The sequence below is a fragment of the Cherax quadricarinatus genome, chromosome 73 (genome assembly GCF_038502225.1).
Source record: "Cherax quadricarinatus isolate ZL_2023a chromosome 73, ASM3850222v1, whole genome shotgun sequence".
Lineage (NCBI taxonomy): Eukaryota > Metazoa > Arthropoda > Malacostraca > Decapoda > Parastacidae > Cherax > Cherax quadricarinatus.
The window spans coordinates 5,992,746-6,004,353 of NC_091364.1; positions in this window are offsets into that span (position 1 = coordinate 5,992,746).

Consider the following 11,608-nt stretch of genomic DNA (forward strand, 5'->3'; position numbering starts at 1 on the left):
TAAAAGAACCGCAATAGAAATAAGTCACTGACTTTTTTTTGGGTTATTCCAGGTTCTCTACACATATGTTGCTATGTATGATAATCTATGTAAGTATGTGTGTATACCTGAATAAACTTACTTAACTCGAGTCACCTAACTCCATCCATCCAGTCCTACTTCCTGCCCAAATACCCCCTCCCACGTCTCTCCCACAGTACACATACTCAACATCCACTACCCATCATTCACTACCCTCCCTCCTCCCTCTCTCTCTTTCTCTCCTCTCCCTCCCCTCACTCTTCCCTCCCCCCCCCTCCATCACCATGTCTAAGACGCCAGTTTTCCCTCTCGTAACGAGCCTTCTTTTCTTTATCTCATCTGTATTCCAGTAAGGAGTCTTGGCTTGGCTTGGAGACCCCGGTGCCAGGACGGTGTTTGCTTCCTCACCGTTTACGTCAGTGTCGTGGCCTCTCCTCAAGGGGCCAACCATGGTGCTTGCCTCTCCTTCCTTACGTTTTCCCAACCAACTATTTTTTCCTCTCACGAATTATGCATGACATTACATCATTTTCTATTATTATTATTAATAGAGAAAATAAAAGAGGAAATAAAGACGTAACAAAAGAGAAAATAAAAGAGAAAATAAGGACTAATAAAAGAGAAAATAAATGTTAATTATTTTTGTTGTTGCTCAGTTTTAAGAGGAAGAGCTAAATCCATAGGGGTGATCCCGTGTCTGAAGAACTGATGATAATCAGGTTTGATCGTAGAAAATGAAAACGTCTTGTGTTGTGTTGTGTTGTGTTGTGTTGTGTTGTGTTGTGTTGATGCTCGTCTGTTGTGTTGATGCTCGTCTGTTGTGTTGATGCTCGTCTGTTGTGTTGATGCACGTCTGTTGTGCTGATGCATGTCTGTTGTGTTGATGCACATCTATTTTGTTGATGCACGACTGTTGTGTTGATGCACGTCTGTTGTGCTGATGCACGTCTGTTGTGCTGATGCACGTCTGTTGTGTTGATGCACGTCTGTTGTGCTGATGCACGTCTGTTGTGTTGATGCACGTCTGTTGTGTTGATGCACGTCTGTTGTGTTGATGCACGTCTGTTGTGCTGATGCACGTCTGTTGTGTTGATGCACGTCTGTTGTGTTGATGCACGTCTGTTGTGCTGATGCACGTCTGTTGTGCTGATGCACGTCTGTTGTGCTGATGCACGTCTGTTGTGCTGATGCACGTCTGTTGTGTTGATGCACGTCTGTTGCGTTGATGCACGTCTGTTGTGTTGATGCACGTCTGTTGTGCTGATGCACGTCTGTTGTGTTGATGCACGTCTGTTGTGTTGATGCACGTCTGTTGTGTTGATGCACGTCTGTTGTGTTGATGCACGTCTGTTGTGTTGATGCACGTCTGTTGTGTTGATGCACGTCTGTTGTGTTGATGCACGTCTGTTGTGTTGATGCACGTCTGTTGTGTTGATGCACGTCTGTTGTGCTGATGCACGTCTGTTGTGTTGATGCACGTCTGTTGTGTTGATGCACGTCTGTTGTGTTGATGCACATCTATTTTGTTGATGCACGTCTGTTGTGTTGATGCACGTCTGTTGTGTTGATGCACGTCTGTTGTGCTGACGCACGTCTGTTGTGTTGATGCACGTCTGTTGTGTTGATGCACGTCTGTTGTGTTGATGCACATCTATTTTGTTGATGCACGACTGTTGTGTTGATGCACGTCTGTTGTGTTGATGCACATCTATTTTGTTGATGCACGACTGTTGTGTTGATGCACGTCTGTTGTGTTGATGCACATCTATTTTGTTGATGCACGACTGTTGTGTTGATGCACGTCTGTTGTGCTGATGCACGTCTGTTGTGTTGATGCTCGTCTGTTGTGTTGATGCACGTCTGTTGTGTTGATGCACGTCTGTTGTGTTGATGCACGTCTGTTGTGTTGATGCACGTCTGTTGTGTTGATGCACATCTATTTTGTTGATGCACGTCTGTTGTGCTGATGCACGTCTGTTGTGCTGATGCACGTCTGTTGTGTTGATGCACATCTATTTTGTTGATGCACGTCTGTTGTGTTGATGCTCGTCTGTTGTGTTGATGCACGTCTGTTGTGTTGATGCTCGTCTGTTGTGTTGATGCACGTCTGTTGTGTTGATGCACGACTGTTGTGCTGATGCACGTCTGTTGTGTTGATGCACGACTGTTGTGTTGATGCACGTCTGTTGTGCTGATGCACGTCTGTTGTGCTGATGCACGTCTGTTGTGTTGATGCTCGTCTGTTGTGTTGATGCACGTCTGTTGTGTTGATGCTCGTCTGTTGTGTTGATGCACGTCTGTTGTGTTGATGCACGACTGTTGTGCTGATGCACGTCTGTTGTGCTGATGCACGTCTGTTGTGTTGATGCACGTCTGTTGTGTTGATGCACGTCTGTTGTGTTGATGCACGTCTGTTGTGCTGATGCACGTCTGTTGTGCTGATGCACGTCTGTTGTGTTGATGCTCGTCTGTTGTGTTGATGCACGTCTGTTGTGTTGATGCACGTCTGTTGTGTTGATGCACGTCTGTTGTGTTGATGCACGTCTGTTGTGTTGATGCACATCTATTTTGTTGATGCACGTCTGTTGTGCTGATGCACGTCTGTTGTGCTGATGCACGTCTGTTGTGTTGATGCACATCTATTTTGTTGATGCACGACTGTTGTGCTGATGCACGTCTGTTGTGTTGATGCTCGTCTGTTGTGTTGATGCACGTCTGTTGTGTTGATGCACGACTGTTGTGCTGATGCACGTCTGTTGTGTTGATGCACGTCTGTTGTGTTGATGCACGTCTGTTGTGCTGATGCACGTCTGTTGTGTTGATGCACGTCTGTTGTGTTGATGCTCGTCTGTTGTGTTGATGCTCGTCTGTTGTGTTGATGCTCGTCTGTTGTGTTGATGCTCGTCTGTTGTGCTGATGCACGTCTGTTGTGCTGATGCACGTCTGTTGTGCTGATGCACGTCTGTTGTGCTGATGCACGTCTGTTGTGTTGATGCACGTCTGTTGTGCTGATGCACGTCTGTTGTGCTGATGCACGTCTGTTGTGCTGATGCACGTCTGTTGTGTTGATGCACGTCTGTTGTGCTGATGCACGTCTGTTGTGCTGATGCACGTCTGTTGTGCTGATGCACGTCTGTTGTGCTGATGCACGTCTGTTGTGTTGATGCACGTCTGTTGTGCTGATGCACGTCTGTTGTGTTGATGCACGTCTGTTGTGTTGATGCACGTCTGTTGTTGATGCACGTCTGTTGTCTGATGCACATCTGTTGTGTTGATGCACGTCTGTTGTCTGATGCACGTCTGTTGTTGATGCATGTCTGTTGTGTTGATGCACGTCTGTTGTGTTGATGCACGTCTGTTGTGTTGATGCACGTCTGTTGTGGTGATGCACGTCTGTTGTGCTGATGCACGTCTATTGTGTTGATGCACGTCTGTTGTGTTGATGCACGTCTGTTGTGTTGATGCACGTCTATTGTGTTGATGCACGTCTGTTGTGTTGATGCACGTCTATTGTGTTGATGCACGTCTGTTGTGTTGATGCACGTCTATTGTGTTGATGCACGTCTGTTGTGTTGATGCACGTCTGTGTACTTTGTACACATACTATTGTCTCGAAGAATTGTTCACCTGCCTAACATAGTCACGAGTTCATATTCTTTTCAAGATTGATGGACTGATTATATCGACTCCAGGCTGAAGGTACTGGTTACCTCAAACCCCTTCCGATCTTCACCATTTTGCTTGTAAAGGACTGATGAAGCCACTGTGTGGAGAAATGTTTCCTCAATAAAGATACCCAAGTGTTGCACATGTGTCTAATTTATCAACTTGTCGGTTCTCTGAACCATTTATCTAAAAGGTGAGTTTTTGGTCCATTATTATCTGAATCAATCAGGAATTTGTTCTTCCTGATATAGTTTGAGAAAGACTTCTGTTCGACTTCAAAATTTTAAAACTGTTGTGACTATCTTAGAAGAAAGTTAGGAATGATTGGAGAGCGAACTTCCCAATTTTATATTTGAAAATGGAGTTATTATCATAGGGAAGCTTTAAACCTGTAGGGATTATACAGCGCCTATGGAATAGGGGGGAGGGGAGAAGGTATTCAGGCTTAATTCAGGGAACTAGAACACAGATACAATTCCTTAGATTTAAAATGGAGCGGCAGGTTTACTGTGTAATATTTCGACTATGTCTCATTTGAATTTCTTTAATCTTTAACAGTCGAAGCATCTTATAAAAACCGTATCATTTAAGTTTATATTCCATGGGTTCAAGTTTGTCAATATACTAACATACTTTAAATACTTGGACTCGTTAGATTCTGTGCAATAACTGAAGAATGCCTCTTCTGGTTGGCTTCAAACTTCCATCAATAGTGTGTTAATAGAAGGTTTATTTTTAGAGGATTCTGCAGCCTCTAATTTTCATTTTTTGAGGGAATATAATACTGTTCTTAATTACTAATAAATTGGTCTATCAGGATACAAAATTAATCAGTGACTTAAAGCACTGCTAACCTACTCCATATACATATTTATCCAATTTCCTTTACAAGTTTAAATTACATTATTGATCTAAGAGCCACATATTAAGCTCAGTTTTAAATATTGGTTTACAGTGCTAAGGTCAATTGTGGGTCCTTTCAAAACAGAATAATTTCTGTGAGTGCCATCAAGGTCTGTTTATTGGTTTCTGTGTTACAAGCAGGAGAATAAATCCTCACTCCTGAAAGACCGTCTCACACTCACAGCTCATTTTTCTTAACTCGTTAATCTCTATAGGAGTCGTTAGGCAAGTATAGTCAAGTATAGTCAAGTATAGTCAGGTATAGTCAAGTATGGTCAAGTATGGTCAAGTATAGTCAGGTATAAGAACATAAGAAAGAAAGAACACTGCAACAGGCCTACTGGCCTATGCGAGGCAGCTCCAATTCTGCCACCGGCTTAAGCAAATGCCTTGACCTAGTGAGGTCAGACACGTCACTTAAGGGAGGACTCATGTATTTATCCAACCTATTTTGAAAACTACACAACGTCTTGGCGTCTATGACGGGACTCATCCATAGCTCAGTTACCAAACCAGTGCTTTCCTATGTCCTTCCTGAATCTGAATTTTTTCCAATTTAAAGCCATTGCTGCGAGTTCTGTCTATGTTAGATATTTTTAGCACGCTATTTACATCCCCTTTATTAATTCCTATTTTCCTTTTATACACCTCACTCATATCCCCCTAATTCTATGCCTTTCTAGAGAGTGCAGATTCAGGGCCCTCAGTCTATCCTCATGGAGAAAATTTCTGATATATGGGATCAACTTTGTCATCCTCCTTTGTACGTTTTCCAGAGCATTTATATCCATTCTGTAATAGGGTGACCAAAACTGTGCAGCATAATCTAGATGAGGCCTAACCAAAGATATACAGAGTTGAACATTAAAATGGTATAAAATACCGACAGATTGTTAGGTAAGACACATATGCAACAGTTAGGTATCTTTATTTCGAAACGTTTCGCCTACACAGTAGGCTTCTTCAGTCGAGTACAGAAAAGTTGATAGAAGCAGAAGATACTTGAAGACGATGTAATCAGTCCATCACCCTTAAAGTTTTGAGGTGGTCAGTCCCTCAGTCTGGAGAAGAGCATTGTTCCGTTGTTTCAGACAACGGAACAGTGCTCTTCTCCAGACTGAGGGACTGACCACCTCAAAACTTTAAGGGTGATGGACTGATTACATCGTCTTCAAGTATCTTCTGCTTCTATCAACTTTTCTGTACTCGACTGAAGAAGCCTACTGTGTAGGCGAAACGTTTCGAAATAAAGATACCTAACTGTTGCATATGTGTCTTACCTAACGATATACAGAGTTGAAGAACAACCTGAGGACTCCTATTATTTATACTTCTTGCTATGAAGCCAAGGATTCTGTTAGCTTCACTGCGAACACCAGTGCACTGTTGTCTTGGTTTTAGATTACTGCTAACCAGAACTCCTAAATCAACCATACCCCCGGCCGGGATTGAACCCGCGGTCATAGAGTCTCAAAACTCCAGCCCGTCGCGCTAGCCACTAGACCAGCTAGCCACAAATAAGATTCATCCAACTAGGTATATTTCTACACCATAGGAAAGTTAGCACAGGCACCTCTGTGACCACAAATGCAAGTTTTTACAGACGAATCTCCAGCTAGCGTGGCCGTGACGAACTCTAGCTCAAGTCCCTTCACTGCCGTCAACATGACTTAAGAAATCGTAATGACACGATTGCAAATAAACCATACCCCCGGCCGGGATTGAACCCGCGGTCATAGATTCGTCTGTAAAAACTTGCATTTGTGGTCACAGAGGTGCCTGTGCTAACTTTCCTATGGTGTAGAAATATACCTAGTTGGATGAATCTTATTTGTGGCTAGCTGGTCTAGTGGCTAGCGCGACGGGCTGGAGTTTTGAGACTCTATGACCGCGGGTTCAATCCCGGCCGGGGGTATGGTTTATTTGCAATCGTGTCATTACGATTTCTTAAGTCACTCCTAAATCCCTTTCGCAATCCGTAATATTAAGATCTACATTATTTAGTTTATAGGTGGCATGGTTATTTTCCTGTCCAACATTTAGAACTTTGCATTTGTCTATATTAAACTGCATCTGCTACTACTCCGACCACTGCATCAGTCTATTCAAATCATCCTGGAGTGCTCTAATGTCCTCATTATAATGAATTGGACGGCCTATTTTGGTGTCATCAGCAAATTTGCTTATGTCACTTTTTATTCCCTCATCTATGTCGTTTACATAGATTGTGAACAACAATGGGCCCAACACTGACCCCTGTGGAACACCGCTTGTGACGTGCCCCTATTCCGATTTCTACCCATTTATGCAAATTCTCTGCTGCCTATTCGTCAACCATGCCTCAACCCAGGAAAAAATTTCTCCTCCTATTCCGTGTGCCTTAAGTTTCCTCAATAGCCTCTGATGTGGAACTCTATCGAAAGCCTTACTGAAGTCCATATACACAATAATATCATATTCATTTCCATGATCTACCTCCTCAAACACCTTAGTGAAAAAAGTTAGTAAATTCGTAAGACAGGAACGCCCCTTTGTAAAACCGTGTTGAGATTCATTAATCAATTTATGCCTTTCGAGATGGCTACGAATTGCTTCGGCAATTATTGATTCCATAAATTTTCCCACTATGGAGGTAAGGCTTATTGGTCTATAGTAAATAGGTGTTACATTTGCCATTTTCCACTTATCAGGCACTATGCCAGTTTGTAGTAATCTGTTAAAAAGATTAGACAAAGGTATGCTAAGTTCCTCTTTACATTCCTTTAAAACCCTTGGAAACAATTCATCAGGGCCTGGGGATTTGTTAGGTTTTAATTTCTCTATTTGTTTGAGGACCATGTCACTAGTTATCGCAATCGTGCATAGTTTATTATAGTCAAGTATATTATAGTCAAGTATAGTCAAGTATAGTAAGTACAGTCAAATATAATCAAGTATAGCTCGTATACATAGACATACAAATACACTGACACGTATACATATATAATTCATCTATAGAAGAAGGAAGGATTGAGCTGTTGTCCAAATTACGTTTTACAAGACGATCAAAAATATTTTCCTGGGCATGAACATGTTCTTTTGCAAGTTGAATACCACTCACCCATCCTCATCCTTCACACTGACTCTGCTCCTCATCCTTCACACTGACTCTGCTCCTCCTCATCCTTCACACTGACTCTGCTCCTCATCCTTCACACTGACTCTGCTCCTCCTCATAAGAACATAAGAACATAAGAAAGAAGGAACACTGCAACAGGCCTACTGACCCACGCGGAGCAGGTCCATGTCCCCCCTTCCCCGGATTAGACCAATGACCCACCCCCCGAATTATCCCAATGACCCAGTCTGGTCATCCCCACTCAAGGATGGAGCACTGTACCAGACCCAGCAGCAAAGCTAGTCAGGTCCAACTCACACTCACCCACACCCACTCATGTATTTATCTAACCTATTTTTAAAACTACACAACGTTTTAGCCTCAATAACTGTACTCGGGAGCTTGTTCCACTCATCCACAACTCTATTACCAAACCAGTGCTTTCCTATATCCTTCCTGAATCTGAATTTTTCCAACTTGAAACCATTGCTGCGAGTCCTGTCTTGGCTGGAAATTTTCAGCACACTATTTACATCCCGTTCATTTATTCCTGTTTTCCACTTATACACCTCGATCATATCCCCCCTAATTCTACGCCTTTCGAGAGAGTGCAGATTCAGGGCCCTCAGTCTATCCTCATAGGGAAGATTTCTGATACATGGGATCATCTTTGTCATCCTCCTCTGTACGTTTTCCAGAGCATTTATATCCATTCTGTAACATGGTGACAAGAACTGAGCAACATAGTCTAAATGAGGCTTAACCAAGGATATATAGAGTTGAAGAACAACCTGAGGACTTCTATTATTTATACTTCTAGATATGAAGCCAAGAATTCTGTTAGCTTTATTGCGAACACTTATGCACTGTGGATAAATTAGACACATGTGCAACTCTTGGGAATCTTTATTGAGGAAACGTTTCGCCACACAGTGGCTTCATCAGTCCATACATAGGAGAAACTTGAAGAACAGGAGGAGAATGAGGTAATCAGTCCCTCAACCTTGAGTCGATGTGTTCAGTCCATCAATCTTGAGTAGAATACCAAATTTTATATGTGTTCAGTCCATCAATCTTGAGTAGAATACGGCAGATGAGCGGAGAAGCAGCTTATAAACCGTATGGCAGGAGAGGTGTAGCAGTCATAGGTAGTGTCACATTTGTCCAATGTGGAAGTAGGTTGTGCCCAAGAATTAGGCAAGCGAAGAATTCCTAAGTATTAAGATCCCAAGAAGTTGCAGTGTCTGACAGGTTTGTAGATGAATGGTTCGGAGAACCGACATGTTGATAAATTAGACACATGTGCAACTCTTGGGAATCTTTATTGAGGAAACGTTTCGCCACACAGTGGCTTCATCAGTCCATACATAGGAGAAACTTGAAGAACAGGAGGAGAATGAGGTAATCAGTCCCTCAACCTTGAGTCGATGTGTTCAGTCCATCAATCTTGAGTAGAATACGGCAGATGAGCGGAGAAGCAGCTTATAAACCGTATGGCAGGAGAGGTGTAGCAGTCATAGGTAGTGTCTGAACACATGGACTGATGGACTGAACACATCGACTCAAGGTTGAGGGACTGATTACCTCATTCTCCTCCTGTTCTTCAAGTTTCTCCTATGTATGGACTGATGAAGCCACTGTGTGGCGAAACGTTTCCTCAATAAAGATTCCCAAGAGTTGCACATGTGTCTAATTTATCAACATGTCGGTTCTCCGAACCATTCATCTACAAACTTATGCACTGTCTTGGTTTTAGATTACTGCTAACCAGAACTCCTAAATCCTTTTCGCAATCGGTATATTAAGATCTACATTATTTAGTTTATATGTGGCATGGTTACTTAACTGTCCAACATTTAGAACTTTGCATTTGTCTATATTAAACTGCATCTGCCACTTCTCCGACCATTGCGTCAGTCTATTCAAATCATCCTGGAGTGCTCGAATGTCCTCATTAGAATGAATTGGACGGCCTATTTTGGTGTCATCAGCAAATTTGCTTATGTCGCTATTTATTCCCTCATCTATGTCGTTTATGTAAATTGTGAACAACAACGGGCCCAACACTGACCCCTGAGGAACACCGCTTGTGACGTGCCCCCATTCTGATTTCTCCCCATTTATGCAAACTCTCTGCTGTCTATTTGTCAGCCATGCCTCTACCCAGGAAAAAATTTCTCCTCCTATTCCGTGTGCCCTAAGTTTCCTCAATAGCCTCTGGTGTGGAACTCTATCGAAAGCCTTACTGAAGTCCATATACACAATATCATATTCATTTCCATGATCTACCTCCTCAAACACCTTAGTGAAAAAAGTTAGTAAATTCGTAAGACAGGAACGCCCCTTTGTAAAACCGTGTTGAGAATCATTAATCAATCTGTGCCTGTCAAGATGGCTACGAATTGCTTCGGCAATTATTGATTCCATAAATTTTCCCACTATGGAGGTAAGGCTTATTGGTCTATAGTTCGAAGCCAAGGACCCTGTCACCTGCCTTGTAAATAGATATTACATTTGCCATTTTCCACTTATCAGGCACTATGCCAGTTTGTAGTGATATGTTAAAAAGATTAGCCAAAGGTATGCTAAGTTCCTCTTTACATTCCTTTAACATCCTTGCAAACAGTTCATCAGGACCTGGGGATTTGTTAGGTTTTAGTTTCTCTATTTGTCTGAGGACCATGTCACTAGTTACCGCTATCGTACATAGTTTATTATCATCTTGTTCTACGTAATCTATTATTTCAGGAATCTCGCTAGTATTTTCCTGGGTGAAAACTGACCCTGCTCCTCCTCATCCTTCACACTAACCCTGATCCTCCTCATCCTTCACACTGACTCTGTTCCTCCTCATCCTTCACACTGACCCTGCTCCTCCTCATCCTTCACACTGACTCTGCTCCTCCTCATCCTTGACACTGACTCTGTTCCTCCTCATCCTTCACACTGACTCTGTTCCTCCTATCCTTCACACTGATTCTGCTCATCCTCATCCTTCACACTGACTCTGTTCCTCCTCATCCTTCACACTGACCCTGCTCCTCCTCATCCTTCACACTGACTCTGTTCCTCCTATCCTTCACACTGACTCTGCTCCTCCTCATCCTTCACTCTGACTCTGCTCCTCCTCATCCTTCACACTGACTCTGTTCCTTCTATCCTTCACACTGACTCTGCTCCTCCTCATCCTTCACACTGACCCTGCTCCTCCTCATCCTTCACACTTACCCTGCTCCTCCTCATCCTTCACACTGACTCTGCTCCTCATCTTTCACACTGACTCTGCTCCTCATCTTTCACACTGACTCTGCTCCTCCTCATCCTTCACACTGGCTCTGTTCCGCCAATCCTTCACACTGACTCTGCTCATCCTCATCCTTCACACTGACCCTGCTCCTCCTCCTCCTTCACACTGACTCTGTTCCTCCTCATCCTTCACACTGACCCTGCTCCTCCTCATCCTTCACACTGACTCTGCTCCTCCTCATCCTTGACACTGACTCTGTTCCTCCTCATCCTTCACACTGACTCTGTTCCTCCTATCCTTCACACTGATTCTGCTCATCCTCATCCTTCACACTGACTCTGTTCCTCCTCATCCTTCACACTGACCCTGCTCCTCCTCATCCTTCACACTGACTCTGTTCCTCCTATCCTTCACACTGACTCTGCTCCTCCTCATCCTTCACTCTGACTCTGCTCCTCCTCATCCTTCACACTGACTCTGTTCCTTCTATCCTTCACACTGACTCTGCTCCTCCTCATCCTTCACACTGACCCTGCTCCTCCTCATCCTTCACACTTACCCTGCTCCTCCTCATCCTTCACACTGACTCTGCTCCTCATCTTTCACACTGACTCTGCTCCTCATCTTTCACACTGACTCTGCTCCTCCTCATCCTTCACACTGGCTCTGTTCCG